The 18,643-nt window shown below is 38.0% G+C and overlaps 16 pseudogenes; all 16 read left to right on the forward strand.

The window, feature by feature from the left end:
* The first annotated feature begins 765 nt into the window (after nucleotides 1–765).
* Nucleotides 766–884, forward strand: LOC127936786 (uncharacterized; annotated as a pseudogene).
* A 508-nt stretch (nucleotides 885–1,392) lies between these two features.
* LOC127935972 (uncharacterized) lies at nucleotides 1,393–1,511 on the forward strand (annotated as a pseudogene).
* Nucleotides 1,512–2,298: 787 nt separating this feature from the next.
* On the forward strand, nucleotides 2,299–2,417 carry LOC127936787 (uncharacterized; annotated as a pseudogene).
* Nucleotides 2,418–3,203: 786 nt separating this feature from the next.
* LOC127936706 (uncharacterized) lies at nucleotides 3,204–3,322 on the forward strand (annotated as a pseudogene).
* A 1,349-nt stretch (nucleotides 3,323–4,671) lies between these two features.
* LOC127936061 (uncharacterized) lies at nucleotides 4,672–4,790 on the forward strand (annotated as a pseudogene).
* Nucleotides 4,791–5,571: 781 nt separating this feature from the next.
* LOC127937970 (uncharacterized) lies at nucleotides 5,572–5,690 on the forward strand (annotated as a pseudogene).
* Nucleotides 5,691–6,769: 1,079 nt separating this feature from the next.
* Nucleotides 6,770–6,888, forward strand: LOC127935973 (uncharacterized; annotated as a pseudogene).
* A 1,077-nt stretch (nucleotides 6,889–7,965) lies between these two features.
* On the forward strand, nucleotides 7,966–8,084 carry LOC127936707 (uncharacterized; annotated as a pseudogene).
* Nucleotides 8,085–9,436: 1,352 nt separating this feature from the next.
* LOC127936062 (uncharacterized) lies at nucleotides 9,437–9,555 on the forward strand (annotated as a pseudogene).
* A 787-nt stretch (nucleotides 9,556–10,342) lies between these two features.
* On the forward strand, nucleotides 10,343–10,461 carry LOC127937971 (uncharacterized; annotated as a pseudogene).
* Nucleotides 10,462–12,369: 1,908 nt separating this feature from the next.
* On the forward strand, nucleotides 12,370–12,488 carry LOC127936063 (uncharacterized; annotated as a pseudogene).
* A 1,066-nt stretch (nucleotides 12,489–13,554) lies between these two features.
* LOC127936064 (uncharacterized) lies at nucleotides 13,555–13,673 on the forward strand (annotated as a pseudogene).
* Nucleotides 13,674–14,455: 782 nt separating this feature from the next.
* LOC127935935 (uncharacterized) lies at nucleotides 14,456–14,574 on the forward strand (annotated as a pseudogene).
* Nucleotides 14,575–15,653: 1,079 nt separating this feature from the next.
* Nucleotides 15,654–15,772, forward strand: LOC127935974 (uncharacterized; annotated as a pseudogene).
* A 1,078-nt stretch (nucleotides 15,773–16,850) lies between these two features.
* On the forward strand, nucleotides 16,851–16,969 carry LOC127936708 (uncharacterized; annotated as a pseudogene).
* A 1,352-nt stretch (nucleotides 16,970–18,321) lies between these two features.
* LOC127936065 (uncharacterized) lies at nucleotides 18,322–18,440 on the forward strand (annotated as a pseudogene).
* The last annotated feature ends 203 nt before the right edge of the window (nucleotides 18,441–18,643 follow it).

Raw genomic sequence — 18,643 nt, forward strand, 5'->3', positions numbered from 1 at the left:
TATAATAATTTTGCCAAAAAATAGAGTCAATGCCCGATCTCTGAATATAAGCAGGTTTGCGCCAGGTTAGTACATGGATGGGAGACTGCCTGGGAATATCAGGTGCTTTAAATTTTTGGATATTTTTCACGAATTATATAATAATCTTGCAAAAAAAAAACAAAAAAAAAAAAGAGTCAATGCCCGATCTCTGAATCTTAGCAGGTTTAGGTCTGGTTAGTACTTGGATGAGAGACCGCCAAGGAATACCAGGTGCTTTAAGCTTTTGGAATTTTTTCACTTAGTATATAATAAATTTGGCAAAAAATAGAGTCAGTGCCCGATCTCTGAATATAAGCAGGTTTGGGCCAGGTTAGTACATGGATGGGAGACTGCCTGGGAATACCAGGTGCTTTAAATTTTTGGATATTTTTCACGAATTATATAATAATCTTGCAAAAAAAAAAAAAAGAAGAAGTCAATGCCCGATCTCTGAATCTTAGCAGGTTAAGGTCTGGTTAGTACTTGAATGATAGACCGCCAAGGAATACCAGGTGCTTTAAGCTTTTGGAATTTTTTCACTTAGTATATAATAAATTTGGCAAAAAATAGAGTCAATGCCCGATCTCTGAATATAAGCAGGTTTGGGCCAGGTTAGTACTTGGATGAGAGACCGCCTAGGAATACCAGGTGCTTTAAGCATTTGGGGTTTCTTTCCTACTTTTATAATGTACTGGCGAGTAGATTGGCTGATCTTTAAATAGCCTTCTCTTTGCAGCAGTCTTCGCTTATGGCCATACCAGCCTGGCTATGCCCGATCTTGTCTGATCTTGGAAGCTAAGCAGGTTTGGGCCTGGTTAGTGCCTGGATGGGAGACCGCCTGGGAATGCCAGGTACTCTAAGCTATTTTGAAATTTTTCACTTAGTATATAATAATTTTGCCAAAAAATAGAGTCAATGCCCGATCTCTGAATATAAGCAGGTTTGCGCCAGGTTAGTACATGGATGGGAGACTGCCTGGGAATATCAGGTGCTTTAAATTTTTGGATATTTTTCACGAATTATATAATAATCTTGCAAAAAAAAAAAAAAATAAAAGAAGAAGTCAATGCCCGATCTCTGAATCTTAGCAGGTTAAGGTCTGGTTAGTACTTGAATGATAGACCGCCAAGGAATACCAGGTGCTTTAAGCTTTTGGAATTTTTTCACTTAGTATATAATAAATTTGGCAAAAAATAGAGTCAATGCCCGATCTCTGAATATAAGCAGGTTTGGGCCAGGTTAGTACTTGGATGAGAGACCGCCTAGGAATACCAGGTGCTTTAAGCTTTTGGGGTTTCTTTCCTACTTTTATAATGTACTGGCGAGTAGATTGGCTGATCTTTAAATAGCCTTCTCTTTGCAGCAGTCTTCGCTTATGGCCATACCAGCCTGGCTATGCCCGATCTTGTCTGATCTCGTAAGCTAAGCAGGTTTGGGCCTGGTTAGTGCCTGGATGGGAGACCGCCTGGGAATACCAGGTACTGTAAGCATTTTTGAAATTTTTCACTTAGTATATAATAATTTTGCCAAAAAATAGAGTCAATGCCCGATCTCTGAATATAAGCAGGTTTGCGCCAGGTTAGTACATGGATGGGAGACTGCCTGGGAATATCAGGTGCTTTAAATTTTTGGATATTTTTCACGAATTATATAATAATCTTGCAAAAAAAAAACAAAAAAAAAAAGAGTCAATGCCCGATCTCTGAATCTTAGCAGGTTTAGGTCTGGTTAGTACTTGGATGAGAGACTGCCAAGGAATACCAGGTGCTTTAAGCTTTTGGAATTTTTTCACTTAGTATATAATAAATTTGGCAAAAAATAGAGTCAGTGCCCGATGTCTGAATATAAGCAGGTTTGGGCCAGGTTAGTACATGGATGGGAGACTGCCTGGGAATACCAGGTGCTTTAAATTTTTGGATATTTTTCACGAATTATATAATAATCTTGCAAAAAAAAAAAAAAGAAGAAGTCAATGCCCGATCTCTGAATCTTAGCAGGTTAAGGTCTGGTTAGTACTTGAATGATAGACCGCCAAGGAATACCAGGTGCTTTAAGCTTTTGGAATTTTTTCACTTAGTATATAATAAATTTGGCAAAAAATAGAGTCAATGCCCGATCTCTGAATATAAGCAGGTTTGGGCCAGGTTAGTACTTGGATGAGAGACCGCCTAGGAATACCAGGTGCTTTAAGCATTTGGGGTTTCTTTCCTACTTTTATAATGTACTGGCGAGTAGATTGGCTGATCTTTAAATAGCCTTCTCTTTGCAGCAGTCTTCGCTTATGGCCATACCAGCCTGGCTATGCCCGATCTTGTCTGATCTTGGAAGCTAAGCAGGTTTGGGCCTGGTTAGTGCCTGGATGGGAGACCGCCTGGGAATGCCAGGTACTCTAAGCTATTTTGAAATTTTTCACTTAGTATATAATAATTTTGCCAAAAAATAGAGTCAATGCCCGATCTCTGAATATAAGCAGGTTTGCGCCAGGTTAGTACATGGATGGGAGACTGCCTGGGAATATCAGGTGCTTTAAATTTTTGGATATTTTTCACGAATTATATAATAATCTTGCAAAAAAAAAAAAAAAAATAGAGTCAATGCCCGATCTCTGAATCTTAGCAGGTTTAGGTCTGGTTAGTACTTGGTTGAAAGACCGCCTAGGAATACCAGGTGCTTAAAGCTTTTGGAATTTTTTCACTTAGTATATAATAAATTTGGCAAAAAATAGAGTCAATGCCCGATCTCTGAATATAAGCAGGTTTGGGCCAGGTTAGTACATGCATGGGAGACTGCCTGGGAATACCAGGTGCTTTAAATTTTTGGATATTTTTCACGAATTATATAATAATCTTGCAAAAAAAAAAAAAAAAGAAGAAGTCAATGCCCGATCTCTGAATCTTAGCAGGTTAAGGTCTGGTTAGTACTTGAATGATAGACCGCCAAGGAATACCAGGTGCTTTAAGCTTTTGGAATTTTTTCACTTAGTATATAATAAATTTGGCAAAAAATAGAGTCAATGCCCGATCTCTGAATATAAGCAGGTTTGGGCCAGGTTAGTACTTGGATGAGAGACCGCCTAGGAATACCAGGTGCTTTAAGCTTTTGGGGTTTCTTTCCTACTTTTATAATGTACTGGCGAGTAGATTGGCTGATCTTTAAATAGCCTTCTCTTTGCAGCAGTCTTCGCTTATGGCCATACCAGCCTGGCTATGCCCGATCTTGTCTGATCTCGGAAGCTAAGCAGGTTTGGGCCTGGTTAGTGCCTGGATGGGAGACCGCCTCGGAATGCCAGGTACTCTAAGCTATTTTGAAATTTTTCACTTAGTATATAATAATTTTGCCAAAAAATAGAGTCAATGCCCGATCTCTGAATATAAGCAGGTTTGCGCCAGGTTAGTACATGGATGGGAGACTGCCTGGGAATATCAGGTGCTTTAAATTTTTGGATATTTTTCACGAATTATATAATAATCTTGCAAAAAAAAAAAAAAAAAAAAGAGTCAATGCCCGATCTCTGAATCTTAGCAGGTTTAGGTCTGGTTAGTACTTGGATGAGAGACCGCAAAGGAATACCAGGTGCTTTAAGCTTTTGGAATTTTTTCACTTAGTATATAATAAATTTGGCAAAAAATAGAGTCAGTGCCCGATCTCTGAATATAAGCAGGTTTGGGCCAGGTTAGTACATGGATGGGAGACTGCCTGGGAATACCAGGTGCTTTAAATTTTTGGATATTTTTCACGAATTATATAATAATCTTGCAAAAAAAAAAAAAAAAAAAAAAGAGTCAATGCCCGATCTCTGAATCTTAGCAGGTTTAGGTCTGGTTAGTACTTGGATGAGAGACCGCCAAGGAATACCAGGTGCTTTAAGCTTTTGGAATTTTTTCACTTAGTATATAATAAATTTGGCAAAAAATAGAGTCAGTGCCCGATCTCTGAATATAAGCAGGTTTGGGCCAGGTTAGTACATGGATGGGAGACTGCCTGGGAATACCAGGTGCTTTAAATTTTTGGATATTTTTCACAAATTATATAATAATCTTGCAAAAAAAAAAAAAAAAGAGTCAATGCCCGATCTCTGAATTTTAGCAGGTTTAGGTCTAGTTAGTACTTGGATGAGAGACCGCCAAGGAATACCAGGTGCTTTAAGCTTTTGGAATTTTTTCACTTAGTATATAATAAATTTGGCAAAAAATAGAGTCAATGCCCGATCTCTGAATATAAGCAGGTTTGGGCCAGGTTAGTACATGGATGGGAGACTGCCTGGGAATACCAGGTGCTTTAAATTTTTGGATATTTTTCACGAATTATATAATAATCTTGCAAAAAAAAAAAAAAGAAGAAGTCAATGCCCGATCTCTGAATCTTAGCAGGTTAAGGTCTGGTTAGTACTTGAATGATAGACCGCCAAGGAATACCAGGTGCTTTAAGCTTTTGGAATTTTTTCACTTAGTATATAATAAATTTGGCAAAAAATAGAGTCAATGCCCGATCTCTGAATATAAGCAGGTTTGGGCCAGGTTAGTACTTGGATGAGAGACCGACTAGGAATACCAGGTGCTTTAAGCTTTTGGGGTTTCTTTCCTACTTTTATAATGTACTGGCGAGTAGATTGGCTGATCTTTAAATAGCCTTCTCTTTGCAGCAGTCTTCGCTTATGGCCATACCAGCCTGGCTATGCCCGATCTTGTCTGATCTCGGAAGCTAAGCAGGTTTGGGCCTGGTTAGTGCCTGGATGGGAGACCGCCTGGGAATGCCAGGTACTCTAAGCTATTTTGAAATTTTTCACTTAGTATATAATAATTTTGCCAAAAAATAGAGTCAATGCCCGATCTCTGAATATAAGCAGGTTTGCGCCAGGTTAGTACATGGATGGGAGACTGCCTGGGAATATCAGGTGCTTTAAATTTTTGGATATTTTTCACGAATTATATAATATTCTTGCAAAAAAAAAAAAAAGAGTCAATGCCCGATCTCTGAATCTTAGCAGGTTTAGGTCTGGTTAGTACTTGGATGAGAGACCGCCAAGGAATACCAGGTGCTTTAAGCTTTTGGAATTTTTTCACTTAGTATATAATAAATTTGGCAAAAAATAGAGTCAGTGCCCGATCTCTGAATATAAGCAGGTTTGGGCCAGGTTAGTACATGGATGGGAGACTGCCTGGGAATACCAGGTGCTTTAAATTTTTGGATATTTTTCACAAATTATATAATAATCTTGCAAAAAAATAAAATAAAGAAGAAGTCAATGCCCGATCTCTGAATCTTAGCAGGTTAAGGTCTGGTTAGTACTTGGTTGATAGACCGCCAAGGAATACCAGGTGCTTTAAGCTTTTGGAATTTTTTCACTTAGTATATAATAAATTTGCCAAAAAATAGAGTCAATGCCCGATCTCTGAATATAAGCAGGTTTGGGCCAGGTTAGTACTTGGATGAGAGATCGCCTAGGAATACCAGGTGCTTTAAGCTTTTGGGGTTTCTTTCCTACTTTTATAATGTACTGGCGAGTAGATTGGCTGATCTTTAAATAGCCTTCTCTTTGCAGCAGTCTTCGCTTATGGCCATACCAGCCTGGCTATGCCCGATCTTGTCTGATCTCGTAAGCTAAGCAGGTTTGGGCCTGGTTAGTGCCTGGATGGGAGACCGCCTGGGAATACCAGGTACTGTAAGCTTTTTTGAAATTTTTCACTTAGTATATAATAATTTTGCCAAAAAATAGAGTCAATGCCCGATCTCTGAATATAAGCAGGTTTGCGCCAGGTTATTACATGGATGGGAGACTGCCTGGGAATATCAGGTGCTTTAAATTTTTGGATATTTTTCACGAATTATATAATATTCTTGCAACAAAAAAAAACAAAAAAAAAAAGAGTCAATGCCCGATCTCTGAATCTTAGCAGGTTTAGGTCTGGTTAGTACTTGGATGAGAGACCGCCAAGGAATACCAGGTGCTTTAAGCTTTTGGAATTTTTTCACTTAGTATATAATAAATTTGGCAAAAAATAGAGTCAATGCCCGATCTCTGAATATAAGCAGGTTTGGGCCAGGTTAGTACATGGATGGGAGACTGCCTGGGAATGCCAGGTGCTTTAAATTTTTGGATATTTTTCACAAATTATATAATAATCTTGCAAAAAAAAAAAAAAAAAAATAGAGTCAATGCCCGATCTCTGAATCTTAGCAGGTTTAGGTCTGGTTAGTACTTGGTTGAAAGACCGCCTAGGAATACCAGGTGCTTAAAGCTTTTGGAATTTTTTCACTTAGTATATAATAAATTTGGCAAAAAATAGAGTCAATGCCCGATCTCTGAATATAAGCAGGTTTGGGCCAGGTTAGTACATGGATGGGAGACTGCCTGGGAATACCAGGTGCTTTAAATTTTTGGATATTTTTCACGAATTATATAATAATCTTGCAAAAAAAATAAAAAATAAAAGAAGAAGTCAATGCCCGATCTCTGAATCTTAGCAGGTTAAGGTCTGGTTAGTACTTGAATGATAGACCGCCAAGGAATACCAGGTGCTTTAAGCTTTTGGAATTTTTTCACTTAGTATATAATAAATTTGGCAAAAAATAGAGTCAATGCCCGATCTCTGAATATAAGCAGGTTTGGGCCAGGTTAGTACTTGGATGAGAGACCGCCTAGGAATACCAGGTGCTTTAAGCTTTTGGGGTTTCTTTCCTACTTTTATAATGTACTGGCGAGTAGATTGGCTGATCTTTAAATAGCCTTCTCTTTGCAGCAGTCTTCGCTTATGGCCATACCAGCCTGGCTATGCCCGATCTTGTCTGATCTCGTAAGCTAAGCAGGTTTGGGCCTGGTTAGTGCCTGGATGGGAGACCGCCTGGGAATACCAGGTACTGTAAGCATTTTTGAAATTTTTCACTTAGTATATAATAATTTTGCCAAAAAATAGAGTCAATGCCCGATCTCTGAATATAAGCAGGTTTGCGCCAGGTTAGTACATGGATGGGAGACTGCCTGGGAATATCAGGTGCTTTAAATTTTTGGATATTTTTCACAAATTATATAATAATCTTGCAAAAAAAAAAAAAAAAAAAAAAAAAAAGAGTCAATGCCCGATCTCTGAATCTTAGCAGGTTTAGGTCTGGTTAGTACTTGGATGAGAGACCGCCAAGGAATACCAGGTGCTTTAAGCTTTTGGAATTTTTTCACTTAGTATATAATAAATTTGGCAAAAAATAGAGTCAATGCCCGATCTCTGAATATAAGCAGGTTTGGGCCAGGTTAGTACATGGATGGGAGACTGCCTGGGAATACCAGGTGCTTTAAATTTTTGGATATTTTTCACAAATTATATAATAATCTTGCAAAAAAAAAAAAAAAAAAAAGAGTCAATGCCCGATCTCTGAATTTTAGCAGGTTTAGGTCTAGTTAGTACTTGGATGAGAGACCGCCAAGGAATACCAGGTGCTTTAAGCTTTTGGAATTTTATCACTTAGTATATAATAAATTTGGCAAAAAATAGAGTCAATGCCCGATCTCTGAATATAAGCAGGTTTGGGCCAGGTTAGTACATGGATGGGAGACTGCCTGGGAATACCAGGTGCTTTAAATTTTTGGATATTTTTTACGAATTATATAATAATCTTGCAAAAAAAAAAAAAAAAGAAGACGTCAATGCCCGATCTCTGAATCTTAGCAGGTTAAGGTCTGGTTAGTACTTGAATGATAGACCGCCAAGGAATACCAGGTGCTTTAAGCTTTTGGAATTTTTTCACTTAGTATATAATAAATTTGGCAAAAAATAGAGTCAATGCCCGATCTCTGAATATAAGCAGGTTTGGGCCAGGTTAGTACTTGGATGAGAGACCGCCTAGGAATACCAGGTGCTTTAAGCTTTTGGGGTTTCTTTCCTACTTTTATAATGTACTGGCGAGTAGATTGGCTGATCTTTAAATAGCCTTCTCTTTGCAGCAGTCTTCGCTTATGGCCATACCAGCCTGGCTATGCCCGATCTTGTCTGATCTCGGAAGCTAAGCAGGTTTGGGCCTGGTTAGTGCCTGGATGGGAGACCGCCTCGGAATGCCAGGTACTCTAAGCTATTTTGAAATTTTTCACTTAGTATATAATAATTTTGCAAAAAAAAATAGAGTCAATGCCCGATCTCTGAATATAAGCAGGTTTGCGCCAGGTTAGTACATAGATGGGAGACTGCCTGGGAATATCAGGTGCTTTAAATTTTTGGATATTTTTCACGAATTATATAATAATCTTGCAAAAAAAAAAAAAAAAAAAAAGAGTCAATGCCCGATCTCTGAATCTTAGCAGGTTTAGGTCTGGTTAGTACTTGGATGATAGACCGCCAAGGAATACCAGGTGCTTTAAGCTTTTGGAATTTTTTCACTTAGTATATAATAAATTTGGCAAAAAATAGAGTCAGTGCCCGATCTCTGAATATAAGCAGGTTTGGGCCAGGTTAGTACATGGATGGGAGACTGCCTGGGAATACCAGGTGCTTTAAATTTTTGGATATTTTTCACGAATTATATAATAATCTTGCAAAAAAAAAAAAAAAAAAAAGAGTCAATGCCCGATCTCTGAATCTTAGCAGGTTTAGGTCTGGTTAGTACTTGGATGAGAGACCGCCAAGGAATACCAGGTGCTTTAAGCTTTTGGAATTTTTTCACTTAGTATATAATAAATTTGGCAAAAAATAGAGTCAGTGCCCGATCTCTGAATATAAGCAGGTTTGGGCCAGGTTAGTACATGGATGGGAGACTGCCTGGGAATACCAGGTGCTTTAAATTTTTGGATATTTTTCACAAATTATATAATAATCTTGCAAAAAAAAAAAAAAAAGAGTCAATGCCCGATCTCTGAATTTTAGCAGGTTTAGGTCTAGTTAGTACTTGGATGAGAGACCGCCAAGGAATACCAGGTGCTTTAAGCTTTTGGAATTTTTTCACTTAGTATATAATAAATTTGGCAAAAAATAGAGTCAATGCCCGATCTCTGAATATAAGCAGGTTTGGGCCAGGTTAGTACATGGATGGGAGACTGCCTGGGAATACCAGGTGCTTTAAATTTTTGGATATTTTTCACGAATTATATAATAATCTTGCAAAAAAAAAAAAAAAAGAAGAAGTCAATGCCCGATCTCTGAATCTTAGCAGGTTAAGGTCTGGTTAGTACTTGAATGATAGACCGCCAAGGAATACCAGGTGCTTTAAGCTTTTGGAATTTTTTCACTTAGTATATAATAAATTTGGCAAAAAATAGAGTCAATGCCCGATCTCTGAATATAAGCAGGTTTGGGCCAGGTTAGTACTTGGATGAGAGACCGACTAGGAATACCAGGTGCTTTAAGCTTTTGGGGTTTCTTTCCTACTTTTATAATGTACTGGCGAGTAGATTGGCTGATCTTTAAATAGCCTTCTCTTTGCAGCAGTCTTCGCTTATGGCCATACCAGCCTGGCTATGCCCGATCTTGTCTGATCTCGGAAGCTAAGCAGGTTTGGGCCTGGTTAGTGCCTGGATGGGAGACCGCCTGGGAATGCCAGGTACTCTAAGCTATTTTGAAATTTTTCACTTAGTATATAATAATTTTGCCAAAAAATAGAGTCAATGCCCGATCTCTGAATATAAGCAGGTTTGCGCCAGGTTAGTACATGGATGGGAGACTGCCTGGGAATATCAGGTGCTTTAAATTTTTGGATATTTTTCACGAATTATATAATATTCTTGCAAAAAAAAAAAAAAAAAAAAGAGTCAATGCCCGATCTCTGAATCTTAGCAGGTTTAGGTCTGGTTAGTACTTGGATGAGAGACCGCCAAGGAATACCAGGTGCTTTAAGCTTTTGGAATTTTTTCACTTAGTATATAATAAATTTGGCAAAAAATAGAGTCAGTGCCCGATCTCTGAATATAAGCAGGTTTGGGCCAGGTTAGTACATGGATGGGAGACTGCCTGGGAATACCAGGTGCTTTAAATTTTTGGATATTTTTCACAAATTATATAATAATCTTGCAAAAAAATAAAATAAAGAAGAAGTCAATGCCCGATCTCTGAATCTTAGCAGGTTAAGGTCTGGTTAGTACTTGAATGATAGACCGCCAAGGAATACCAGGTGCTTTAAGCTTTTGGAATTTTTTCACTTAGTATATAATAAATTTGCCAAAAAATAGAGTCAATGCCCGATCTCTGAATATAAGCAGGTTTGGGCCAGGTTAGTACTTGGATGAGAGATCGCCTAGGAATACCAGGTGCTTTAAGCTTTTGGGGTTTCTTTCCTACTTTTATAATGTACTGGCGAGTAGATTGGCTGATTTTTAAATAGCCTTCTCTTTGCAGCAGTCTTCGCTTATGGCCATACCAGCCTGGCTATGCCCGATCTTGTCTGATCTCGTAAGCTAAGCAGGTTTGGGCCTGGTTAGTGCCTGGATGGGAGACCGCCTGGGAATACCAGGTACTGTAAGCTTTTTTGAAATTTTTCACTTAGTATATAATAATTTTGCCAAAAAATAGAGTCAATGCCCGATCTCTGAATATAAGCAGGTTTGCGCCAGGTTAGTACATGGATGGGAGACTGCCTGGGAATATCAGGTGCTTTAAATTTTTGGATATTTTTCACGAATTATATAATATTCTTGCAAAAAAAAAAAAAAAAGAGTCAATGCCCGATCTCTGAATCTTAGCAGGTTTAGGTCTGGTTAGTACTTGGATGAGAGACCGCCAAGGAATACCAGGTGCTTTAAGCTTTTGGAATTTTTTCACTTAGTATATAATAAATTTGGCAAAAAATAGAGTCAATGCCTGATCTCTGAATATAAGCAGGTTTGGGCCAGGTTAGTACATGGATGGGAGACTGCCTGGGAATACCAGGTGATTTAAATTTTTGGATATTTTTCACAAATTATATAATAATCTTGCAAAAAAAAAAAAAAAAAAGAGTCAATGCCCGATCTCTGAATTTTAGCAGGTTTAGGTCTAGTTAGTACTTGGATGAGAGACCGCCAAGGAATACCAGGTGCTTTAAGCTTTTGGAATTTTTTTCACTTAGTATATAATAAATTTGGCAAAAAATAGAGTCAATGCCCGATCTCTGAATATAAGCAGGTTTGGGCCAGGTTAGTACATGGATGGGAGACTGCCTGGGAATACCAGGTGCTTTAAATTTTTGGATATTTTTCACGAATTATATAATAATCTTGCAAAAAAAAAAAAAAAAAGAAGAAGTCAATGCCCGATCTCTGAATCTTAGCAGGTTAAGGTCTGGTTAGTACTTGAATGATAGACCGCCAAGGAATACCAGGTGCTTTAAGCTTTTGGAATTTTTTCACTTAGTATATAATAAATTTGGCAAAAAATAGAGTCAATGCCCGATCTCTGAATATAAGCAGGTTTGGGCCAGGTTAGTACTTGGATGAGAGACCGCCTGGGAATACCAGGTGCTTTAAATTTTTGGATATTTTTCACGAATTATATAATAATCTTGCAAAAAAAAAAAAAAAAAAAAAAGAGTCAATGCCCGATCTCTGAATCTTAGCAGGTTTAGGTCTGGTTAGTACTTGGATGAGAGACCGCCAAGGAATACCAGGTGCTTTAAGCTTTTGGAATTTTTTCACTTAGTATATAATAAATTTGGCAAAAAATAGAGTCAGTGCCCGATCTCTGAATATAAGCAGGTTTGGGCCAGGTTAGTACATGGATGGGAGACTGCCTGGGAATACCAGGTGCTTTAAATTTTTGGATATTTTTCACAAATTATATAATAATCTTGCAAAAAAAAAAAAAAAAGAGTCAATGCCCGATCTCTGAATTTTAGCAGGTTTAGGTCTAGTTAGTACTTGGATGAGAGACCGCCAAGGAATACCAGGTGCTTTAAGCTTTTGGAATTTTTTCACTTAGTATATAATAAATTTGGCAAAAAATAGAGTCAATGCCCGATCTCTGAATATAAGCAGGTTTGGGCCAGGTTAGTACATGGATGGGAGACTGCCTGGGAATACCAGGTGCTTTAAATTTTTGGATATTTTTCACGAATTATATAATAATCTTGCAAAAAAAAAAAGAAGAAGTCAATGCCCGATCTCTGAATCTTAGCAGGTTAAGGTCTGGTTAGTACTTGAATGATAGACCGCCAAGGAATACCAGGTGCTTTAAGCTTTTGGAATTTTTTCACTTAGTATATAATAAATTTGGCAAAAAATAGAGTCAATGCCCGATCTCTGAATATAAGCAGGTTTGGGCCAGGTTAGTACTTGGATGAGAGACCGACTAGGAATACCAGGTGCTTTAAGCTTTTGGGGTTTCTTTCCTACTTTTATAATGTACTGGCGAGTAGATTGGCTGATCTTTAAATAGCCTTCTCTTTGCAGCAGTCTTCGCTTATGGCCATACCAGCCTGGCTATGCCCGATCTTGTCTGATCTCGGAAGCTAAGCAGGTTTGGGCCTGGTTAGTGCCTGGATGGGAGACCGCCTGGGAATGCCAGGTACTCTAAGCTATTTTGAAATTTTTCACTTAGTATATAATAATTTTGCCAAAAAATAGAGTCAATGCCCGATCTCTGAATATAAGCAGGTTTGCGCCAGGTTAGTACATGGATGGGAGACTGCCTGGGAATATCAGGTGCTTTAAATTTTTGGATATTTTTCACGAATTATATAATATTCTTGCAAAAAAAAAAAAAAAAAAAAAGAGTCAATGCCCGATCTCTGAATCTTAGCAGGTTTAGGTCTGGTTAGTACTTGGATGAGAGACCGCCAAGGAATACCAGGTGCTTTAAGCTTTTGGAATTTTTTCACTTAGTATATAATAAATTTGGCAAAAAATAGAGTCAGTGCCCGATCTCTGAATATAAGCAGGTTTGGGCCAGGTTAGTACATGGATGGGAGACTGCCTGGGAATACCAGGTGCTTTAAATTTTTGGATATTTTTCACAAATTATATAATAATCTTGCAAAAAAAAAAAAAAAAGAGTCAATGCCCGATCTCTGAATTTTAGCAGGTTTAGGTCTAGTTAGTACTTGGATGAGAGACCGCCAAGGAATACCAGGTGCTTTAAGCTTTTGGAATTTTTTCACTTAGTATATAATAAATTTGGCAAAAAATAGAGTCAATGCCCGATCTCTGAATATAAGCAGGTTTGGGCCAGGTTAGTACATGGATGGGAGACTGCCTGGGAATACCAGGTGCTTTAAATTTTTGGATATTTTTCACGAATTATATAATAATCTTGCAAAAAAAAAAAAAAAGAAGAAGTCAATGCCCGATCTCTGAATCTTAGCAGGTTAAGGTCTGGTTAGTACTTGAATGATAGACCGCCAAGGAATACCAGGTGCTTTAAGCTTTTGGAATTTTTTCACTTAGTATATAATAAATTTGGCAAAAAATAGAGTCAATGCCCGATCTCTGAATATAAGCAGGTTTGGGCCAGGTTAGTACTTGGATGAGAGACCGACTAGGAATACCAGGTGCTTTAAGCTTTTGGGGTTTCTTTCCTACTTTTATAATGTACTGGCGAGTAGATTGGCTGATCTTTAAATAGCCTTCTCTTTGCAGCAGTCTTCGCTTATGGCCATACCAGCCTGGCTATGCCCGATCTTGTCTGATCTCGGAAGCTAAGCAGGTTTGGGCCTGGTTAGTGCCTGGATGGGAGACCGCCTGGGAATGCCAGGTACTCTAAGCTATTTTGAAATTTTTCACTTAGTATATAATAATTTTGCCAAAAAATAGAGTCAATGCCCGATCTCTGAATATAAGCAGGTTTGCGCCAGGTTAGTACATGGATGGGAGACTGCCTGGGAATATCAGGTGCTTTAAATTTTTGGATATTTTTCACGAATTATATAATATTCTTGCAAAAAAAAAAAAAAAGAGTCAATGCCCGATCTCTGAATCTTAGCAGGTTTAGGTCTGGTTAGTACTTGGATGAGAGACCGCCAAGGAATACCAGGTGCTTTAAGCTTTTGGAATTTTTTCACTTAGTATATAATAAATTTGGCAAAAAATAGAGTCAGTGCCCGATCTCTGAATATAAGCAGGTTTGGGCCAGGTTAGTACATGGATGGGAGACTGCCTGGGAATACCAGGTGCTTTAAATTTTTGGATATTTTTCACAAATTATATAATAATCTTGCAAAAAAATAAAATAAAGAAGAAGTCAATGCCCGATCTCTGAATCTTAGCAGGTTAAGGTCTGGTTAGTACTTGGTTGATAGACCGCCAAGGAATACCAGGTGCTTTAAGCTTTTGGAATTTTTTCACTTAGTATATAATAAATTTGCCAAAAAATAGAGTCAATGCCCGATCTCTGAATATAAGCAGGTTTGGGCCAGGTTAGTACTTGGATGAGAGATCGCCTAGGAATACCAGGTGCTTTAAGCTTTTGGGGTTTCTTTCCTACTTTTATAATGTACTGGCGAGTAGATTGGCTGATCTTTAAATAGCCTTCTCTTTGCAGCAGTCTTCGCTTATGGCCATACCAGCCTGGCTATGCCCGATCTTGTCTGATCTCGTAAGCTAAGCAGGTTTGGGCCTGGTTAGTGCCTGGATGGGAGACCGCCTGGGAATACCAGGTACTGTAAGCTTTTTTGAAATTTTTCACTTAGTATATAATAATTTTGCCAAAAAATAGAGTCAATGCCCGATCTCTGAATATAAGCAGGTTTGCGCCAGGTTATTACATGGATGGGAGACTGCCTGGGAATATCAGGTGCTTTAAATTTTTGGATATTTTTCACGAATTATATAATATTCTTGCAACAAAAAAAAACAAAAAAAAAAAGAGTCAATGCCCGATCTCTGAATCTTAGCAGGTTTAGGTCTGGTTAGTACTTGGATGAGAGACCGCCAAGGAATACCAGGTGCTTTAAGCTTTTGGAATTTTTTCACTTAGTATATAATAAATTTGGCAAAAAATAGAGTCAATGCCCGATCTCTGAATATAAGCAGGTTTGGGCCAGGTTAGTACATGGATGGGAGACTGCCTGGGAATGCCAGGTGCTTTAAATTTTTGGATATTTTTCACAAATTATATAATAATCTTGCAAAAAAAAAAAAAAAAAAATAGAGTCAATGCCCGATCTCTGAATCTTAGCAGGTTTAGGTCTGGTTAGTACTTGGTTGAAAGACCGCCTAGGAATACCAGGTGCTTAAAGCTTTTGGAATTTTTTCACTTAGTATATAATAAATTTGGCAAAAAATAGAGTCAATGCCCGATCTCTGAATATAAGCAGGTTTGGGCCAGGTTAGTACATGGATGGGAGACTGCCTGGGAATACCAGGTGCTTTAAATTTTTGGATATTTTTCACGAATTATATAATAATCTTGCAAAAAAAATAAAAAATAAAAGAAGAAGTCAATGCCCGATCTCTGAATCTTAGCAGGTTAAGGTCTGGTTAGTACTTGAATGATAGACCGCCAAGGAATACCAGGTGCTTTAAGCTTTTGGAATTTTTTCACTTAGTATATAATAAATTTGGCAAAAAATAGAGTCAATGCCCGATCTCTGAATATAAGCAGGTTTGGGCCAGGTTAGTACTTGGATGAGAGACCGCCTAGGAATACCAGGTGCTTTAAGCTTTTGGGGTTTCTTTCCTACTTTTATAATGTACTGGCGAGTAGATTGGCTGATCTTTAAATAGCCTTCTCTTTGCAGCAGTCTTCGCTTATGGCCATACCAGCCTGGCTATGCCCGATCTTGTCTGATCTCGTAAGCTAAGCAGGTTTGGGCCTGGTTAGTGCCTGGATGGGAGACCGCCTGGGAATACCAGGTACTGTAAGCATTTTTGAAATTTTTCACTTAGTATATAATAATTTTGCCAAAAAATAGAGTCAATGCCCGATCTCTGAATATAAGCAGGTTTGCGCCAGGTTAGTACATGGATGGGAGACTGCCTGGGAATATCAGGTGCTTTAAATTTTTGGATATTTTTCACAAATTATATAATAATCTTGCAAAAAAAAAAAAAAAAAAAAAAAAAAAGAGTCAATGCCCGATCTCTGAATCTTAGCAGGTTTAGGTCTGGTTAGTACTTGGATGAGAGACCGCCAAGGAATACCAGGTGCTTTAAGCTTTTGGAATTTTTTCACTTAGTATATAATAAATTTGGCAAAAAATAGAGTCAATGCCCGATCTCTGAATATAAGCAGGTTTGGGCCAGGTTAGTACATGGATGGGAGACTGCCTGGGAATACCAGGTGCTTTAAATTTTTGGATATTTTTCACAAATTATATAATAATCTTGCAAAAAAAAAAAAAAAAAAAAAGAGTCAATGCCCGATCTCTGAATTTTAGCAGGTTTAGGTCTAGTTAGTACTTGGATGAGAGACCGCCAAGGAATACCAGGTGCTTTAAGCTTTTGGAATTTTATCACTTAGTATATAATAAATTTGGCAAAAAATAGAGTCAATGCCCGATCTCTGAATATAAGCAGGTTTGGGCCAGGTTAGTACATGGATGGGAGACTGCCTGGGAATACCAGGTGCTTTAAATTTTTGGATATTTTTTACGAATTATATAATAATCTTGCAAAAAAAAAAAAAAAAGAAGACGTCAATGCCCGATCTCTGAATCTTAGCAGGTTAAGGTCTGGTTAGTACTTGAATGATAGACCGCCAAGGAATACCAGGTGCTTTAAGCTTTTGGAATTTTTTCACTTAGTATATAATAAATTTGGCAAAAAATAGAGTCAATGCCCGATCTCTGAATATAAGCAGGTTTGGGCCAGGTTAGTACTTGGATGAGAGACCGCCTAGGAATACCAGGTGCTTTAAGCTTTTGGGGTTTCTTTCCTACTTTTATAATGTACTGGCGAGTAGATTGGCTGATCTTTAAATAGCCTTCTCTTTGCAGCAGTCTTCGCTTATGGCCATACCAGCCTGGCTATGCCCGATCTTGTCTGATCTCGGAAGCTAAGCAGGTTTGGGCCTGGTTAGTGCCTGGATGGGAGACCGCCTCGGAATGCCAGGTACTCTAAGCTATTTTGAAATTTTTCACTTAGTATATAATAATTTTGCAAAAAAAAATAGAGTCAATGCCCGATCTCTGAATATAAGCAGGTTTGCGCCAGGTTAGTACATAGATGGGAGACTGCCTGGGAATATCAGGTGCTTTAAATTTTTGGATATTTTTCACGAATTATATAATAATCTTGCAAAAAAAAAAAAAAAAAAAAAGAGTCAATGCCCGATCTCTGAATCTTAGCAGGTTTAGGTCTGGTTAGTACTTGGATGATAGACCGCCAAGGAATACCAGGTGCTTTAAGCTTTTGGAATTTTTTCACTTAGTATATAATAAATTTGGCAAAAAATAGAGTCAGTGCCCGATCTCTGAATATAAGCAGGTTTGGGCCAGGTTAGTACATGGATGGGAGACTGCCTGGGAATACCAGGTGCTTTAAATTTTTGGATATTTTTCACGAATTATATAATAATCTTGCAAAAAAAAAAAAAAAAAAAAGAGTCAATGCCCGATCTCTGAATCTTAGCAGGTTTAGGTCTGGTTAGTACTTGGATGAGAGACCGCCAAGGAATACCAGGTGCTTTAAGCTTTTGGAATTTTTTCACTTAGTATATAATAAATTTGGCAAAAAATAGAGTCAGTGCCCGATCTCTGAATATAAGCAGGTTTGGGCCAGGTTAGTACATGGATGGGAGACTGCCTGGGAATACCAGGTGCTTTAAATTTTTGGATATTTTTCACAAATTATATAATAATCTTGCAAAAAAAAAAAAAAAAGAGTCAATGCCCGATCTCTGAATTTTAGCAGGTTTAGGTCTAGTTAGTACTTGGATGAGAGACCGCCAAGGAATACCAGGTGCTTTAAGCTTTTGGAATTTTTTCACTTAGTATATAATAAATTTGGCAAAAAATAGAGTCAATGCCCGATCTCTGAATATAAGCAGGTTTGGGCCAGGTTAGTACATGGATGGGAGACTGCCTGGGAATACCAGGTGCTTTAAATTTTTGGATATTTTTCACGAATTATATAATAATCTTGCAAAAAAAAAAAAAAAAGAAGAAGTCAATGCCCGATCTCTGAATCTTAGCAGGTTAAGGTCTGGTTAGTACTTGAATGATAGACCGCCAAGGAATACCAGGTGCTTTAAGCTTTTGGAATTTTTTCACTTAGTATATAATAAATTTGGCAAAAAATAGAGTCAATGCCCGATCTCTGAATATAAGCAGGTTTGGGCCAGGTTAGTACTTGGATGAGAGACCGACTAGGAATACCAGGTGCTTTAAGCTTTTGGGGTTTCTTTCCTACTTTTATAATGTACTGGCGAGTAGATTGGCTGATCTTTAAATAGCCTTCTCTTTGCAGCAGTCTTCGCTTATGGCCATACCAGCCTGGCTATGCCCGATCTTGTCTGATCTCGGAAGCTAAGCAGGTTTGGGCCTGGTTAGTGCCTGGATGGGAGACCGCCTGGGAATGCCAGGTACTCTAAGCTATTTTGAAATTTTTCACTTAGTATATAATAATTTTGCCAAAAAATAGAGTCAATGCCCGATCTCTGAATATAAGCAGGTTTGCGCCAGGTTAGTACATGGATGGGAGACTGCCTGGGAATATCAGGTGCTTTAAATTTTTGGATATTTTTCACGAATTATATAATATTCTTGCAAAAAAAAAAAAAAAAAAAAGAGTCAATGC

This window comes from Carassius gibelio, chromosome A19 (assembly GCF_023724105.1).
Source record: "Carassius gibelio isolate Cgi1373 ecotype wild population from Czech Republic chromosome A19, carGib1.2-hapl.c, whole genome shotgun sequence".
NCBI lineage: Eukaryota > Metazoa > Chordata > Actinopteri > Cypriniformes > Cyprinidae > Carassius > Carassius gibelio.